The sequence below is a fragment of the Chionomys nivalis genome, chromosome 16, assembly GCF_950005125.1.
Source record: "Chionomys nivalis chromosome 16, mChiNiv1.1, whole genome shotgun sequence".
Lineage (NCBI taxonomy): Eukaryota > Metazoa > Chordata > Mammalia > Rodentia > Cricetidae > Chionomys > Chionomys nivalis.
The window spans coordinates 51,248,281-51,265,677 of record NC_080101.1 but is presented as its reverse complement, the minus strand read 5'-3'; the positions used below and the strand labels follow the sequence as shown (position 1 = coordinate 51,265,677).

The following is a 17,397-nucleotide window of genomic DNA, read 5'->3' as shown; positions in this document are numbered from 1 at the left end:
ACCAAATGTGTGTTTTCAAAAGGATGTGTAAAGAATTTAGTGACTTGAAAGTATTATTACAAAGGAACTTTTAAAATAAACCGTCTTTTCTCAAAGAAGAAACTAAGTGATTCTTTAATATATATTAAATATAATACATATTTATAATATATAATATATATTTTACCACATGAAACATGCACACAAGCTCAATACGGATGTTCACTCGAAGCACAGCTACTATTTCTTGTTAAGTAATTTGCTTTGAAAATGTACTTCTTGTCCCAAATCTCTCAGAACAGTTCCTACTAATTATGGCAACTATCATTTTCATAATAATACATAATCAAATATACTCAAATATAACTCTGGAGTTTAGAGTTTTAAGTTCGTTATTACACACCAAGGCCATGAGGTCCATTCTATTTGTCCACTTCTTACAGGTTTGCCTACAGTTTGGGATGAGTTGACCAGGAGTCAGAAGGTGTTAGAGGGTCAGTTTTAGTGCAATGGATCCCAAAGGCACATAGCTGTTTAATGTCCAGTAAACGTCAGGAAGCTAAGAATGTTGTGGCTGAATTCTTAGGAAAGAAATCTTTGCTTACGAGTCTTGTAATTTTTCTTTTCTTTTTTTACTGCTATAAAGCAAATCAGAGTGACAGAAAAGGGTGTCTGGTGGGAAACACCTTTGCAGTTGATGGGAAATAAAAGCCAATTGTTTATTTATTAGGAGAGAATTTTCCTATGAATGCCATAGACATGTAAATTTTTTTCAAAAAGAATGGGTTGAACTCTCCCTTTAGGGCTCACTGACCGCATGCAGACGACTTGGTAGCTAAGGTGATGTGCAGGAGCCTTGCCAATATTGAATTTCAAGTGACAGAGGAAAAATCAGTGTAAGAGGGAATTCAATATGCATGGGAAACCATTTGTTCCCTCTGCCTCTTTGATCCCTGCCAAAGCACAAGAAAGTGGAGCAAAGGACTTGAAAAACGGGACAGAGCCGGTGCAAAGCCCAGGACTCTGTGCTCTTGCAGGAACTCGGTGTGACAGAATGGAAAACTAAACTGCTAGACGTCTCCCCATAAACGCAGGAGATGCATGTCTGGGATCTAGGACTGCACATGCCTGGGATTGCTCACTGCAGAAATGATGCTAAGGTTTGCAATAGCATGCAGCCTGCTCCCTGCATGCTGGCCGTGGTCTGTAGCATGCACCCTGATCCCTGCATGCTGGCCATGCCCTGAATGGTTGGGAAATCTGCAGGCCATATTTGCTCATTTTCACAGATGCCTGTAGACGTTGAAGAACTTTGCAATTTGTTCAGCTTAAGAATAAACCATTTCAGTGAAATAATCTCCACTAACTTTTTTGGAAACATTTGTCAGCAAAATAAATGTTTGTATCTAAAATAGCCAGGCTATTAAGATGTGAGAAGGGAAAACAGATGTTTGTTCGGGGCTGTTGGATTTGTGTGTCTTGATGGCATTTGTTTTCTTCCTTTCTGTTTCCTTGGAGGACATGCAGCGGTACCCTAACGGGACTATAAACTACGTAGAAGTAAAGTCCATTTTATGTTTTATGATGTTAAAATACAGTACAAATGAATTTTATCATTTGGAAAAATTTCACAAATTTTCTAATTAAATGTGGACGGGAGGTGGCCAGCGACCACCTGTATTAGGTGTGCAGTGTAAGAAGTGCAGATTCAGACTTAGAGAAATTATTCATTCCATGACTCACTTTGATTTGCCTAAGGTTTTTGATGAGTTCACCAAGGGTCATGACAGCTTACTGAGCCACTTTAGGACACTGGAGTCTTCAGCGTATTTATGTGGAATATATGTCTTATACATCAGTAATCAAAATCAAATCATACACATGTTATTAATCTAATTAAGTTAGCCACCCAAAACACTCGTTATTTAGCTTCCTCCACAATGGATTCTTTATTTGGAATATCATAAAATGCTAAGCATCCTGTTGGACCAACACACATCCATGTATAGTAGGGATGGTTGGTCAGAGGACATATGGCTATTAGTGTCCAACATCCTTCTGTTTCATTGAACTAGAATCAGAGAGTTTGAGAGTGGATTTGTTTGTTTGGTTTTTGAAGGGCTCACAGTCAAACCAAGGACTTCTCCCGTGCTAAGCAAATGTTCTACTGTCAAATTAACCCTCATCCCAGTAAGTGAGTTTTGGATTAAGTGTTAAAGGTATGATTGGTAGGTTGATATCTAAACTTGTAAGCTCAGTTTGGTGAGTATTTTTTATTACTGAGCAGTAATGACGCATTAACATAGTACAAAATAAGAAAGGGACAACAGTGTTCACAGAGTAGAGTGAGTCTCCCCTTATTGTCTGTGACCAGGCCCTAGGTTGCTCTTGCCTAATAAGGATGGTCTTTAGCTACGACCCTTCCACATTCAATTTCTTTCTTTTTTCCCTGAACATATTAACTTAATTAATTATCACCCAGCTACCCAGAAATCTGTACAGTGTGGTCGCGTACCCATGTTTCACAGATGAGAAAGCTAAGACGAAGTCAGCGTCAGAACATGCACCAGCTCTAGACCCTTGGCTTCAAGCGTGGGCTCCTAAGCAGGAAAGGGTGCTGCTGCAGAGAGCAGCTGGGCCTGAGCACTCGCATGGACAGAAAAGTGAAAATGTACATGAAAAGCCCTAAGAGGTTGCAGCTGTGTTCCAGTTTCTTAAGTCATTAATGACACTCAACAGAGACATCTACAATGGGGTATTCTGTTAAATAGATGAAGTTTGAATGAGCACCGACCCCCACAGAATAAGGCAGGCTTTAAGTTTCTGTGTATTTTAGAGTCTCAGAGTTCTAAGAGTGGTGTGCAGATCACTGGAGGCTTCTTCCACGCTCTCAAGTGTGTACCTCTCCCTAATTCGTATGCTACCCGCCATGTTTTGCTTGGGGAACAATTTGTCATTTCTCTGTCATTTTCTTCCTTTTTCCTCCATCCCCAAGAGGCCCATTCTCTGATTTGCCCGACTGCATTTTTACTTTTTAAAATTCTCCAGGTCAGAAAAGCACTGAATGCAGGTATAGCATAGAATAGAATTGTACCAAGTAAAATGAAAGCCATTCATTTAAGAATGAAAGTGGAAATCTTAGCATCCTAAATCACTTTCTAACATTTTTAATGATGTCTTCTGAAACTTTCTCAAGTATCTTCTTCTAAAATTAAAGTCAAGTTTCTTTAGGACCTTTATAGAAATGTTTCTGCTTCTCAGTTCATACCGCTGCTGCTATTCAGGGGCACAATTTTCTACTCTCTCATATTGTGTGTGTAGTTCTTCACCTGGTTCACTTTGTGATCGTAGCTTGATCTAGAAATCATATCTGCCATTGTTTCATAAGAAAAAAAGATTCTGAATTTCAGACTGATTGAAAACTCCCTAGAATACGGTTATATTGTAAATCAGCCACCCTCTTGTCATCTATGAACCCACGTATTTCACCTGAAGTAGATGGGCAGCTATTAGCTATAAACTTGGGACTGCCTTTATAAAGAAATGCCTTTGTTGAAGGTCATCCATCACCTTGTTGAATACAGAAAAGGAATCTAGAAAGATTCAATTTTCCAAGTTTTCAGCCTGTTCTCAGGGGAGTCTCCTGACACGTGCTCAAGTTGCTTCCTCGGGAGGCAGAGTGACATGGTGTGACCTTTCCCACACAGCTCAACCTTCTTGAAAAATCCTGAGGTAGAACAAGTTAGGGACATGGCTTTTAAGGTCTTATGACGGAGATCTTTCTACTTTTCAGGTTTCCTTCTCGCCCTCTGGCATGTCGATGCTTCTGAGAATGAATATAATATCCCTTGCTTTCCTTACTGTAACTACCTGAGTACCACTGTTTCTACCTACCCAGCACCTCAACCAGGGAATATCTCTGAATGCCTCTTGGGCACCAGTCTCCCTTGGCGTTCAATGTAGAGAAACTGAGATGGTAGACCAGGACTTGGAGTTGGTCTAGCTGTCCTTGGGTTTGAATTCTGATTCTGTCATTTCCTCTTGACAAGCAATGAGCAGTAGATCTCTTTGAGTCAAGACTAGTATAGTTTAAGCATCCCTTACCTGAAATTATAGAAGCCAGGAGTATTACAGACTTGACTTTTCAAAATGTTAAAAGAGCTGCAATTACATAATGAGAAATCATGGCGGTAGAACATGTCTAAGTTGGTTTAATACATTCTTTGTATACAGAGTCTGCAAGTGGTATTAAATAATGCTTTGCTGTGCCTGAAATCCATTACATGAGGTATAGGTGGTATTTTCCTTTTGAGGATCATGTTAAAAGTTAAAATATCTTAGATATTTGAAACATTTTTAATCTTTTGAATTAAAGTTCTCAACTTGGGTGTTTTTGTTTGTGATGAAAGGTGACTGCACAGATTAAATGGACTGACTATCAAAGTATCTGGCCTGTTCTAGACCCCCAGGTATTCCCTTTCATTCATATATCCCATGGGGATTTGTAAATGCTTGTGTGAGAGACACCATGATCAGTGCTGGGACTAAAGATGTGAGAAAAAAAAAAAGAGATTCTGAACTCAGGGCACCAGTAGGCTCTCCTTGCTTGAAGTTCATTATTACTGCGCATTGTGCTCTGCGGTTGTGTCAAGGAAAGCCACAAAATGTTACTTCCCTGTTGCCTACACATAGAGTGACAGTGGGGACTTGAGTCAGCATCTGAGTGGTGTGAGGAGAATGACGGGCATTTTGAACTTGTCCACCAAGCATTAGGTAGTAAGTAAGGAACATGCTACAGAGAAGATGATCCTTTGTTTCGCCACTGGGGTGTGACGGGGCATTCATTTACCTAGAAGCCCTCAGCTAGTGCCTGTGTGAAGAAGGCATCATGGCCACAGAATACAAACAGAGAAGTCAAAACAGTCCTCCGCAACTCATTCAGCCAGCATTGGTTGATCCAGGAGTGCTGGTTTACTATGTAATACCAGTCAAGAAGTTGACATGCCTTTAGTTGATTTCAGACAAGATCCTATGTGAAGATGCTGCTTCTAACAACCCATCTTATCAAGGCTGCTTAAGTCTTCTATCTTCTCATTTTGTGTGGGGGTGGCAGTGCATGCATGCATGTGGGGGTGGCAGCGCATGCATGCATGTGGAGGTGGCATCATGCATGCGTGAGGGGTATAGTGTGAATGTATGCATGAGTACATGTGTGGAGACTAGAGGAAGACATTGAGTGTTCTGTTCTATACCATCCGTTTTGTTCCCTTGAACGGTGCCTGCCACAGTCAACCTGGAGCTAGACTCGTGCCCACTGGTCCTCATGTCCTCCCCTCCCGCAGCCATGAGTGCCAAGCTTCTTATAAGGATGCTAGGATCTGAAATCAGGTCCTTATGCTTAGACAGTAAACACTCTTGCCACTGATCCAGCTCTCCAGTTCCAAGGCTTATGTTGTTTGATAAGGTAATATTCACTGAGAATGCAAAAACCGAAAAATATTCAATGGAATCAAGGCATTATTGAAGTCATTTCTTTCTTTTACTTGCTTATTTCTTCCTTCCTATTTGCCAGGATCTGATAAAAGAGGGCGAAAGGGTGAGGGCTCCATGTGTACATTTTCCTGGGAACACTGCCATAGGTAATTGTAATTGGTGATGGCCTCTTCCTCTTGTGTCCCTGTGAATCCCAAGTGCCTTTTGAGGAATATCACAGGCTCTCTTAGGCCTCTGGCCTTCTTCCTGGGCCCCTTCCTGGCAGTACCTGTGATTTTCCTAAGAGACTATAATTTCTCTCTCAGCATGGCTAACTTATGTCTTACGCAACCCAGAAACCAGTAACTACATTGAAAGTAACTATTTAGAGCCAGTGAATCAACTCAGTGGATAAAGGTACCTGTTGCCAAGCTGAGTTCAATACCTAAGACCCACATTGTGGAAAGAGAAAACTAACTCCTTCAAGTTGGTCTCTGGCCTCCCTTGTGTCTCTGTCCAGTATTGATCACAAACCCTGGGGCATAGAAACTTGTGTGCGCCATATCCCTTGTTATCCTTTCCTGAAAAGGGGACAAGGGTGGAGACAGCGCTGTCAGTAAAGGGCTTGGCATCCAAGTATGGGGATCTTCCAGACGACAAGTAAGAAGCTGAATGTGGTGATGAATGCATGCATCCCAGCACTCAGGCATTAGCTCCGGGGAAGGAGGGGGAGGAGCAGGGTGATGAGCAAGCAATCCAGGCACTCAGGTGCTAGCTCCAGGGTGTGGGAACAGGGAGATGCCTGAGGTTCTTTCCAGGTGGAAAGCTCTGGGGACTAAAGCCCAAGCTTGACCTCGGACTCTCTTACACAAACGCACTCATGTGAAAACACACGCGTGAGCTTAGATTTAGTAGGTAGGGTGTTCTCAGCCTTTCTTGGAAAAGCAGGGTGTAAATCATTCTGAAAATAAAATGAAAACCTGTAAATGTTTTACTCAACAGTCACTGCCTTCTCTGGAATTGGTACTGAATTTGAGTACCAAGTTACCGCTGAGGGACCGGAGAATGTCACCTCTTTGGATACTATGCATGCAGACCACTTTGAGCATTGCTATATGTTAGTCAGCTTGTTGTCATGGTAACAGGCTACCTGAGGGGGAAAAATCGGAGTATGAAGAGAAAGATTGATTTGGACCCACAGTTTCAGTCATTGTTGTCTTTGATGTGTTGGCTTCATTGCTTTGGGTCTGTTCAGAGGTGGCGTGTCATGGGTGGGATGTATGGCAGAGAGAAACACCCTCTCAGGAAGTAAAGGAAGGAGAATAGGGATGCACTCCCATAGTCTGCTTTGAGGGCAAGTTCAAGTGACCCATCCCTGGACGGTTTCAGCTATGCTGCAGATGTGACTCGGTGTAGAGCATTTACCTAACTTGCATTAGGCCCTGGAGTTGCTCCCCAGCACTGCAAAGTAAGAGAAAGTGATACAGTTTTCACTACTTCCCAGTAGCGCTACTCTAGGGACTTCAGCAAATGGGATTCAGAAGACACTCAGTATTCGAACCACAGCATTATGTAGCTGGAGCCTTCTAAGAGCAGATGCTCTTCCATCTTTTCACCTTACAGTCAGAGCCCCAAACCTCCTTAATTCAAATACTTAATTTTTTAAAGTGTGTTGTCTATGGCAGAATAGTAAAAATGGAAGGATTTCCAATATATTTGCTTTATGTGTTACCCCACACTACCCCTCCTCCCTCAGTTCGCTGTGAGGACTGCGGGACGTGCATGGGCTGCTTTCTCTCCCAGCCTCCTTTAGGGTTTTCCCTACAGCACCCATTCCATAAGTTGTTTATATAACGATCTCCCTGGATTCAGCTTCTGAGATTGATAACTGTTAATAAAAGGCTGCATTTCCCATGAGATATATTTAGTTGTGCTATTACGTTGCATTGTTCTGTTCCCTAGCCATAGAGAACATAGAAAGCACCATTTCCTCTATGGAGAAATTTGAGGATTTGAATGAAGATGTACTGCAAGGGGGCTGAGGGTGCAGCTCAGAGATAGAACACTAGCCTTGAATATGTGAGCTCTTAAGTTTAACTCTTAGTACCCTCCTCACCAAATAAAAAGGACACACACACATATATGTGTGTGTTTGTGTGTGTGTGTGTATACATACATATGAAGAAGTTATGCTGCAAGATCTCATGAGATAAAGCTCTCTTTACTTTGAATATTCAGTTGGGTGTTGTGGAGATGAAGAACCTAAGGGGTCATTCCCTGACCTTAGAAAGCATTTTATCAATACAGAAGACAGCCATGTATCTGATGAACCCAAAAGAAGTTGAAACATTAGAATGCAGCTCTAGAGAGAGCCATGGTTGTAAAGAGCCCCGGAACAGAGATTTTGAGTATTTGGAGGGAAAACAACAGAGGAGATGAAGCTTGTTCTCAGCATTGAATGATGTCTGAATGGGAGATAGACAAAAGGTAGAGAGGGGATGTAGGTTTCAGAGTATCACAATAGAGCATTTATAAGTGGACTCCAGGACAGGGCATTTGGGTCATCAGCACTTGCTTGCATTTGAGTTTCATTAAAGAGCGAAAGTAGTTTGAACTAAGAGATCATATAAGATCGTCTTTACAAACAACATATCTGAGCCCAAATTGATGGCTTTGAATAGTTAGCATGACAACAACACTAATGTGCTTGAGCAGAATGCTTTCTTCTCTGCATCAGCTAGGTGACATCTTCACAATAGTATGGTCTCCGAGGGAGCTGAGGAATAGACAACCTCCGGATAGTCATATAAATACAAGTGAGCAAGCCTACTCTGAAATTTATATAGACTGGGACATCTATTTTGTAGGCTATGTTGTACACTATAAAAGAACTTGAACTAATCAGTTGTCCATGTTCTGCCCTGGGTTTGTGCCCTGGCTGTGGCTCATGCTGGCTGGCACCTTTACCTTTTCCTAACCGGAATCTATGAGGATACTAACTTACCCCTGACCAGTCTGGAGTGGAAGAAATCCTGAAGGCCAGAGAGAGTCCTGTTTCCTCCATGCCTCCAGTTCTAACTCCAGCACAACCTCAAGATTTTCATCTAGCACTGGACTGTTGGAATCTGCCGAAGCAAGAGGGTGGAATGAACCTAATGTGTTTGATATCTCCTGTCAGATCCTCCTCAAATAGAATGAAGATACATCAAGTAGAGTTTACCTGGGACATACTTCTCAAGAAAAGGGTTAAATAGATCTTGTGAATGGGTGTGTGTGGGGGGAGGAGTTATCAATGATCAGGTGTACTCTGTGTGAACTATAAAATGTTTCCCTACCAAGTTGTTAAAATAATGTGTTTTGGATCTGAACCATTTCCAGGCATAATTCTGGACGTGAGAGACTTGGCAGTATACAAAATAGAGTAGAGGCTCGCAGGAGCATATTTTGGCGCAGGAAGCAGGAGTTTACAATGAGCTGTAGTTATAAGGGCAGGAAAGCTATCTGGGAAGACTCCTGGCAAGGTGACTTCTGCCAAGCTGGAGAAGGAGGAGTCACCTCAGGAACTGTGGAAGAGTGTTCTGGGGAAAGGGAACAGCATGGATCAAGGCCTGGAAGGAAGACTGCATTTGTGAATTCCAAAAGTGCATGGAAGGCCAGGGTGAAGGCGGAGAGGAGTAGGGGTGAGGATAGGGAGGTGGAGGGTTTGTTATAGAGAAGTAGGGGTGAGGATAGGGAGGTGGAGGGTTTGTTATAGAGAAGTAGGGGTGAGGATAGGGAGGTGGAGAGTTCGTTATTGAGAAGTAGGGGTGAGGATAAGAAGATAGAGCGTTCGTTATAGAGTAATAGGGGTGAGGATAGGGGGGTGCAGGGTTCATTAAAGTGGGTTTTGCAGGAGAAGCATTTGGGAGAAGTTGTCATCTTCACAGGTGAGCACAGATGGAGACATGGACTAATCTGAAGAGTGAGAAGGGAAACCCATCAGCAATATGTGAAAGTCCTTAGTGCCAAAGCATAAGTTAGTTGTTCCCTTGAGTCAGAATGCTAAGTAGGAGGATAGAGGAGACGCAGTGAACTGGGTAGTGCCAGGCGCTGTGGTCCATTGTCAGCACAAAGGTGACACTAACCACCATCTAGAAAAAACAGATGAGGATTTCTCTTAGTGGGAAAGCATATTTTTGGCATACACGAGGCTCTGAGTTCAGTCCCCAGGAAGCACTCCCAGACACAAGAACGACACGGGAAACCGTTTCTTTCCATTCCCCGAATTCCAAGAGCTGCAGTTAGGACAGCTGCTTTACACTTGGCTTTCCAATATCCTTTTTACAAAAGAATTTTATATTAGGGCCCTTTCAAAGAAGTATTTCAACATTGTTCCACTTTCATTAATTGGAAAAAGGAGGGGACCTAGTGAAATGGGTGTATATGCATTTGTGCTCTATGTGAGCATCTGGCTCTGTGGTACTGAGTCACAAGAGAATTCAAGTATGGACTGTAGGCCACTGCTAACATTTTTTAAGAGTGGGGGTCTTAAAAGTGATGGAAGCGTTGGGTTTCGATTTTGGCTGCTCTGGCCATAGAGCACGAATCCAGATAGCTGTCCCCCTCACACACCTTATAGGAGAGTTTGACTCTTTCATGTAATGTCTAGAGAGGGGTGTCTGTCAGATTCAACAGTGAAAGGTCTTTGGAAGTCAGAGAAAAGCTCTTAGTGTGAGAAGCCCTATAGGTTCTTTCCCCAGCTGTCTCTTCACCCAGGCTTTCTACTTTCCTAACAGAGCGAACAGGACACTTGTCCTGGAATTTTTCTTTTCTCAGCAACAATTCACTCATGACCTGGGTGCACTGGTATGCCCCATCTGTGCTTGTGCCCAAGACACGGTTGATGACAAACAATGGGGTAAGGCTCGAGAATAGTGTGTATCCATATTGAACCAGAGGCACTATGCATGGAGTGAGTGTGGACCTGGCTACTCTTGGAGACACGAGAACAGAAACTCACTTGAAAGCTGGCTGTCTGGAGCCTTTCCCTGCCCCATTGGTGTTGGTGATCTTCTCCATTAACTGCCGTGATGGAGACGGTGAGAGCAGCTGTTAAAGGCAGGAAGTGTTGAGGAAGCGGAGATGTCTGCCTTCTGACTCTTTAAAGGAAGACTTTACTAACCCCTGTTTAAAACATTAAGAAAAGAGGGTGGGGGAAAGAATGAATATCAAAATTAAATTTAGTGGAAAAATTGGTTCTTGCTGTAATTTGGATGAACTGTCTCTTAGAGGGCCACATACTGGAGACTTGGTTTGGTTGTCGGTCGGGGAAAGAGTCTAGTGGAAGACAGCTGGGACACTGGGGATGTCTTCTTGATGGGGATCGTAGTCTCTGGTCCTAAACTCTTTCTTCTCTGTGTCCCAGTCACCTTTAGGTAAATAGGTCTCTACCGTCACATGGTTCTAGCACACAGACTGCCACAAGTATAAAACAACAGGACCAAGGCTTGTGGGTGGAAACACCTTATGAGTCAAATTAACCTTCTCCTTTACCAAGTTGATTGCATTAGAGATTTTGTTCTAGTGCCATGGAAATAACTGGTAGTGTCCATGCCTGACGGTGGCCCATATTTGGCTGTCCCAGGGGCTAATTTTATGATTATTGAGAAAATTTTCTGGATAATTTTTGTCTTTGGTAAGTTTTGCTGGCCCATCCCTGAAATCAGATGCAATACTATTACGGTAATTTAATTGAACTCTCTCCACAGAACAATGTTAAATTTAAGCAGAAACGTGTCCAAAAACCTAATATGATTCTTCTGTTCAGTTTCATCTTCATCTCTGTGGGAAGAACCTACCGATCTATGATGTGTTTTCCTATAAATTAGAGTTCACAGCTCCGGCCTTCTTTCTTTTGGTCTTCCTCATGAACTTGGTTATCATCTGTTTAGATGGTGTTTTTGCATGTAGTTAAGTTGATTTTGAGAGTCTTGAAGTTCAAGATTACCTCTGTGTCAATTGCTTTCTAGAACCTACTTCATTTTCAATGATATGATAATTTTCAAGGCGTGGTTTAGGAAAGTGGTATATTAAGTTCTTGTAATCTAAGCCCCATGTTAGCTACAACACAATTACCAATAACCATGCCCCGTGTTCCCTGATTTCAGAAAGTCTTCCTAAGGATTTTACATAAAATTCTTCACTTCATCCCGTGTCTCATCTTAGCAAACAGATTTAGGGTCTGGCAGAGATCACAGGACTGTGGACACACAATGACAGCCCAGTGTCATTGTACCTTCTCAAGAGCTTCCTTAAGTCGTCACTGTGTTCTGCTTAGCAAGTAACCTTTTACTTCGCTCAGACCAGAAATGAGCAAGAATGAGGGGCTTCCATCCTCCCTGAATACAGAAGCCTTCGGGAGCCCACAGTTCCACTTTTACAGCAACTATTGGCATATCCAGTCCCCAGGGTGTCAAGTTAGAGCAGAGATCCCCTGCTTTTGTAGAATTAATATGAACACTTATCCCTAAATCGCCAGGGAGCCAGCCAGGCCTTCCCACTGGGCAGCAAGATACCATATAAGAGTAGACCTCCGTGAAGGAAGCCATCCTTTAAGGAAATCTCAGACCTGGAAGAATGTCTTCAAATATGAAAAGGAGTGTTGTGTTAATCAATAAAAGGATGTTTGTGAAGTGGGTTTGTACAGTTCATGGAAGAAAAGAATTCTTAAACAAATATTTACAAATGCTTCCAAGATATGCAAATTAAAAATGTATCTTAATTGGGCATGGTGCCCAAATAGTAATGCCTTCTTTAAAAAAAGGAAGCCTGTGTGCATGAATAGGATTATGATAAAACTAACTTGATTTAAATTTATATAAGCCTTTTGAAAATGATTTGGCACTGTGTATAAGCAACAGATGGCAAGTTGAGGAAGGCATGAGGTATTTGGCCAGAATGTAGCAGGAAATAAACTGGAAGGCTGCACGCTCCCCAGGAGACTCTTTTATTTGTATGCTGACTACACTCTTCCAAGGCAGACCAAGAGCCTACTGTTAGGAAAGTTTGGCCACTGTGCATCCAAAGATAAGGGAACTTTAAAACTCAACAATCCAGGCTGTGTCCTCAGTTTGGTAAGGCAGGAGACTAAGATTTGGAAAAACTGGAAATCACATCCCTAAAGTTCAAGTAGAAATTACTGGCCAGACTGGACTCTTCTAAGTTCTAGGCCTCCTGTTTTTCTTTCTAATGTTGAAGAATTAATGGAAAGTTTCAGCAGTACTGGCAAATGTAGAATTCTAATGGTCCTATATTACTTTTTGATATTATCATGACATAGGTGAGCATTAGCTTTCAAATAAGCTCTTAAAATAGATGAGCCCCTTCCTTCATGTGATTTGACTACCTGGTAGAAATAGTGGCGTAACCTGCATCATCATAGTAAAGAAAGGGCTAAACTTGAAACTCACCCATTCATATATATATGATATTATATATATATATAATATATTTAATATAATTTTATATTTTAACAAGGACTTCCAGTGTGCTACACTGGAAGTCCTTGTTAAAATCAGTGGGTCCCAAAACCAAAAAAAAAAAAAAAAGAGAGAGAGAGAGAGAGAGAGAGACAGGAATGTGGAAGAGAGATCTATCGGGAGTGGGGGATTACTTGGGTAGGAGAGAAGTAAGAAAAGAGAAGGAGTGGAAATAAACATAGCATACTACATATACATGGAATTGCTAAAGGCAATTTTAATCAAGAAATTTAAGATGAGTTGGTGAAGACTGTGGAAGACAGGTGAGGTAAGACCGCAGAGCTCGGAACGGAGTGTGGAGCTACCAGTGACGGTAGGATTCTTGACTCCGGTTTAATTTTCTACCATCTCAAGTCTATATTATTACCACATTTACTCAATATCTCTTACTCTAAGTTTGCTTTACTGTGGGCTACAGTTTTTATCTTCTTGGCTCTTAGCTGGTCCAAGCTTCTTGAGCACCGTCCTCCTCACAAGCTCCTCCCTTTCTGGTCCCCTCATTTCTCTTTTCACCACCCCACCACCGGTCTTCACCCATCTTTTCCACATGTGCCGCATTTCTTTACATTCCTTTCTTTAAGTTGGCGTCAATTTTTGAGCCTAAACGCTGTTTACACTTCTCTCCTGAACTCTAGTAGCCTTACTGGACATTATATGGATGCCTGCAGTCTCTCCAAACTTGTTATTTCCAGAGAGACCCTTAAGGGTTTCCCTCTTCGCTGCCATCCCTTCTTCCTCAATCGAATTTCATCCTCAGTATTCTCGTTTACACAGCTGGCAAATCACAAGCATGAGTGTCATCCTTAACTTTTTCTGCATCCACTTAGTTACTGATTGCGCCTTCTGATGGTGACTCAGATCGGCCACTGCCCTCATGGCACCACCTGTGTCCAGACCACACGCTCCTCCCTCTTGTGAACTACTGAATTACCTGTTCTTTCATTGTCTCCTGCTCTTGGGTTTAACTTGTCTTCAGCATCCTGCCATCCAAGAGCAAAAGCTTCCCCTTGTTGGTGGAATTCTTCCCTTGTTACCCAGCTTTTTTGTTAAGCCCTCTGTAGACCCAGATCATACTGGGTTTGTTTGTTTTATTTATTTTTCTGTTCTTAACCCTGCAATGCTGCTTCCTGGAGCTCATTTCCGTTATTTCCTTACTGGTACCTCTGTCCTGATCAGAGTTAAGTGGCTGTCCTTCATAGCCTTTGGAATTCTACCTTTCCTGAGCCATAACCTTTCCCTTTGATTTTATCCCCTTGTGTGTGCTTAGGAGTCAATGAATTTTCTGCCCTTAAAAGCAGAGTATTGGTCAGTGCAACTGTGCATTGTGGTTCCTTACCGCTGCAGCTAGGCCTGCAGACCCCAAGTGGAACCAGTGTTTCTTAAAGGAAGTGAGCATTCTTTGGAATATTTTCACACCCACATCTCAGTGTGGGTCAAAGCCAAACAATTGGAGAGGGTTTAGAGAAACATGAGCAGTGGGTGGATTAGAAGATTAAATTAGCTGAGTTGTTTTGCACAAGTCAGAGTAAGAAGACGTTAGAATCAGTAAAGCTGGTTTACAGTTAGAAGCATTTAATTCCACCCCAGAGAACACAAAGGAAGAGATTTTTATAAAATTAACTTGCATCAGTTTTAATGTCATCCTCCCTCCTAATAAAGAAAGGTTTCTGTGTTGTGAAAATATCTATTTTAATATTTGAGGATGTCATATTGTTAGTCTTTTAAAATAATTTTTTCTCTACCAGGAAACAACTTTACATAATTCTTTCTTGTTTTACTCAATGAGCTCAATAAACTATATTTAACTAGAGTTTATTTCTAAAAATGATGGTACTAGTTTTTGAATTTCAATCTGTATTTTAAAGACAAATATATACTAAAAAGATAAAGTAGGGGACAGTAACAAAATCTATGGTGATAAAACATGTTAGATATTTTGTAGACAAAATAAAACAATCTGGAAATTCATACAGAGGTCACCATTTGACATGATACTCTCTAGATAGCTTTAACTCTTCTCAGATATGCTCTTTCCAAAGCTGGGGAAAGCTCCCAGCTTGTGGTAGATCTTACAGTGAAGGACTTAGATAGCAGAGTGCATCTGAGACCAAATCTCCAAAATGAATGCACCATGTTGAAGCCATGGCAGAGAGGGCCAAGTGTCGGATTCTAGGTGAGGGCCACGCAGACGCCACACATTGTGTAATGGTTCTTAAAATGCAAGGATAAGACATTTTTTTCAAAAGTACAATTTTGAACCAGTTTGACCACTGAAAATATCGTCATTTGAAGCCCATTATTCTCTATAAAATACAGAAAAGAAGTGTTTGCTTAGAATGCCTTAAAGAGAGGGTACAGATGCCTTGCCAGTCTACCCTTACAATAAAAGAATGAATGTTAAGGTTGACTTAGAGGATAATTGAGTACATATTAACTATATGTATATGTATGTATACATTTATACATGCGATTGTTCTTCCTCCTTCCTCATTGTCCCTGTCCTGACAGTGAGTAGTCCCCTTTGTGCTTTCATGTCACATGCTTTCAATCTGAGTTTTCCATATGACAGAAAGCATGCAAAGTTTCTTGTTCAGAGTCTAGATTAGTTCTCATGACCTGATAATCTCCAGATTCATTAATTTTCCTGAAAAATGACATAATTTGCTTCTTTATGTTTGAGTCCAACATTTCTTTGAAATGAGTTAGCTAAAAAAAAAAAAAAAAAAAAAAAAGAACCCTAGCAACTAAACAGGTGGATCTGTTGAGTGGGGTTGCCGTGGGCTTTCTGATGAAAACAAGTAAGTAACTGGCTTGGATTTTATTATGGTGATTTCTGGGTGTGAGAGTCCCATGGCCAGTTCATCTAAGGATATTTACCATTTTGCTTGTGTTGGAAGAGAAAATTCAAGTCCCTCCCCTGAGGTCTGGGAGTCTGCTGAGTTGTTAAGGTTTAACAAGAAGGGCAGAGCAGATGGAAGAGAGTGGGAATGGAAAGGACCTGTGAAGGTCTGCTGCCGTGGACCCTCCACACAGCTGCAGAACAGCAGCTGTCAGGTTAGAAGCAATGGTGATACCCATGTTTGATCTCAGAGGACCTGATGGCTATAGAGTTAGGACTGAGAATATAATAGAGTAGGGATGGAGGATGAGGTGGAGATAGGATGGAGGGTGAGGTGGAGATAGAACAGAGGATGAGGTGGAGATAGGATGGAGGATGAGGTGGAGTGGGGCAGAGGATGAGGTGGACATAGGACAGAGGATGAGGTAGAGATAGAACAGAGGATGAGGTGGAGATAGGATGGAGGATGAGGTGGAGATAGAACAGAGGATGAGGTGGAGATAGGATGGAGGATGAGGTGGAGATAGGATGGAGGATGAGGTGGAGATAGGATGGAGGATGAGGTAGAGTTACGGTTGAGGATGTGTTCGTAAAGGCTGCCAGGCCTTCAATTGCCCTTCATAGTTTCTGTCTGGTAATGTCTGAGCAGCAAGATCACAGTGAAGAAGACTTGTTCATATTAAATAGGGATCCACATCCTTATCTAGTAAAGGAATGTGGCTCAGAGCATTGTGGGTTGAGCCATCCAGGGCCATCTGAAACTTGGGTAGAGTAGGGATAATCTGATGGGACTAGGGAACAGAATAAGAGGTGGGAGTGAATGGTTTTTGTTCATTCTGGACACAGGATAAAAAGCTTCCTCGGAGTCCAGAACTGTTCAACTCTTCCTTCCAGCCTTTTTGGAGTTTTTCTTTATTTTGTGGTTTCTATGTAATTTTTCCAGTGGTTTCTTTGAGTTTGCCAGATGAGTAATTGTAATGTTATGCCTGGTGTTAGATGTTTGCTTCAAAGAGATTAAGACACAAGAAGAACCGAGGTGGGTGCTAGACCAAGGTGGGCTTTGTCTAAAATCTGCCCCCTTATCAAGTCACATTCTTACTCTCACATAAAATGAAAAAGAAAATGGTGATTTTAAATTTGGGGGGAAAAAATCTATCCTGTGACTCAGATTTCCCTGCCCTGGGGATGGTTGTCTTTTCATCTCTGTCCATGAACCAGAATCCTGTTTGTAGCTGGGAGCCATTGCTGAAACAAATGTCAGGCTCCCCGGGTGGCCAGGGGCCATTTATGGAATTAGAGAGAAGTGGTACAGAACATTGAGAAGGAGCAGTGGAGACCATTGGGAAAGGACAGTGGAGAGCGGGGCGGGGGGGAAGGAGAGTGGAGACCAGGGCTGAAGGAGCAGTGGAGACCATTGAGAAAGGGGAGTGGAGAGCAGGGGGGAAGGGAGAGTGGAGACCAGGGGGGAAGGAGCAGTGAAGACCATTGGGGAAGGAGAAGTAGAGACCCCTGGGGAAGGAATACCAGCTCATTACAGGGACCCAGGAAAATAGAGGCAATGCAATACAGCCTGCTGTCTCACACCCTTAG

The 17,397-nt window shown here is 42.2% G+C and overlaps 1 protein-coding gene across 6 annotated transcripts in view; it reads left to right on the top strand.

Moving 5' to 3' along the window:
• Eya1 (EYA transcriptional coactivator and phosphatase 1) overlaps positions 1–17,397 on the top strand; it is a 141,008-nt gene that overhangs the window by 61,900 nt on the left and 61,711 nt on the right. The window lies entirely within an intron of this gene.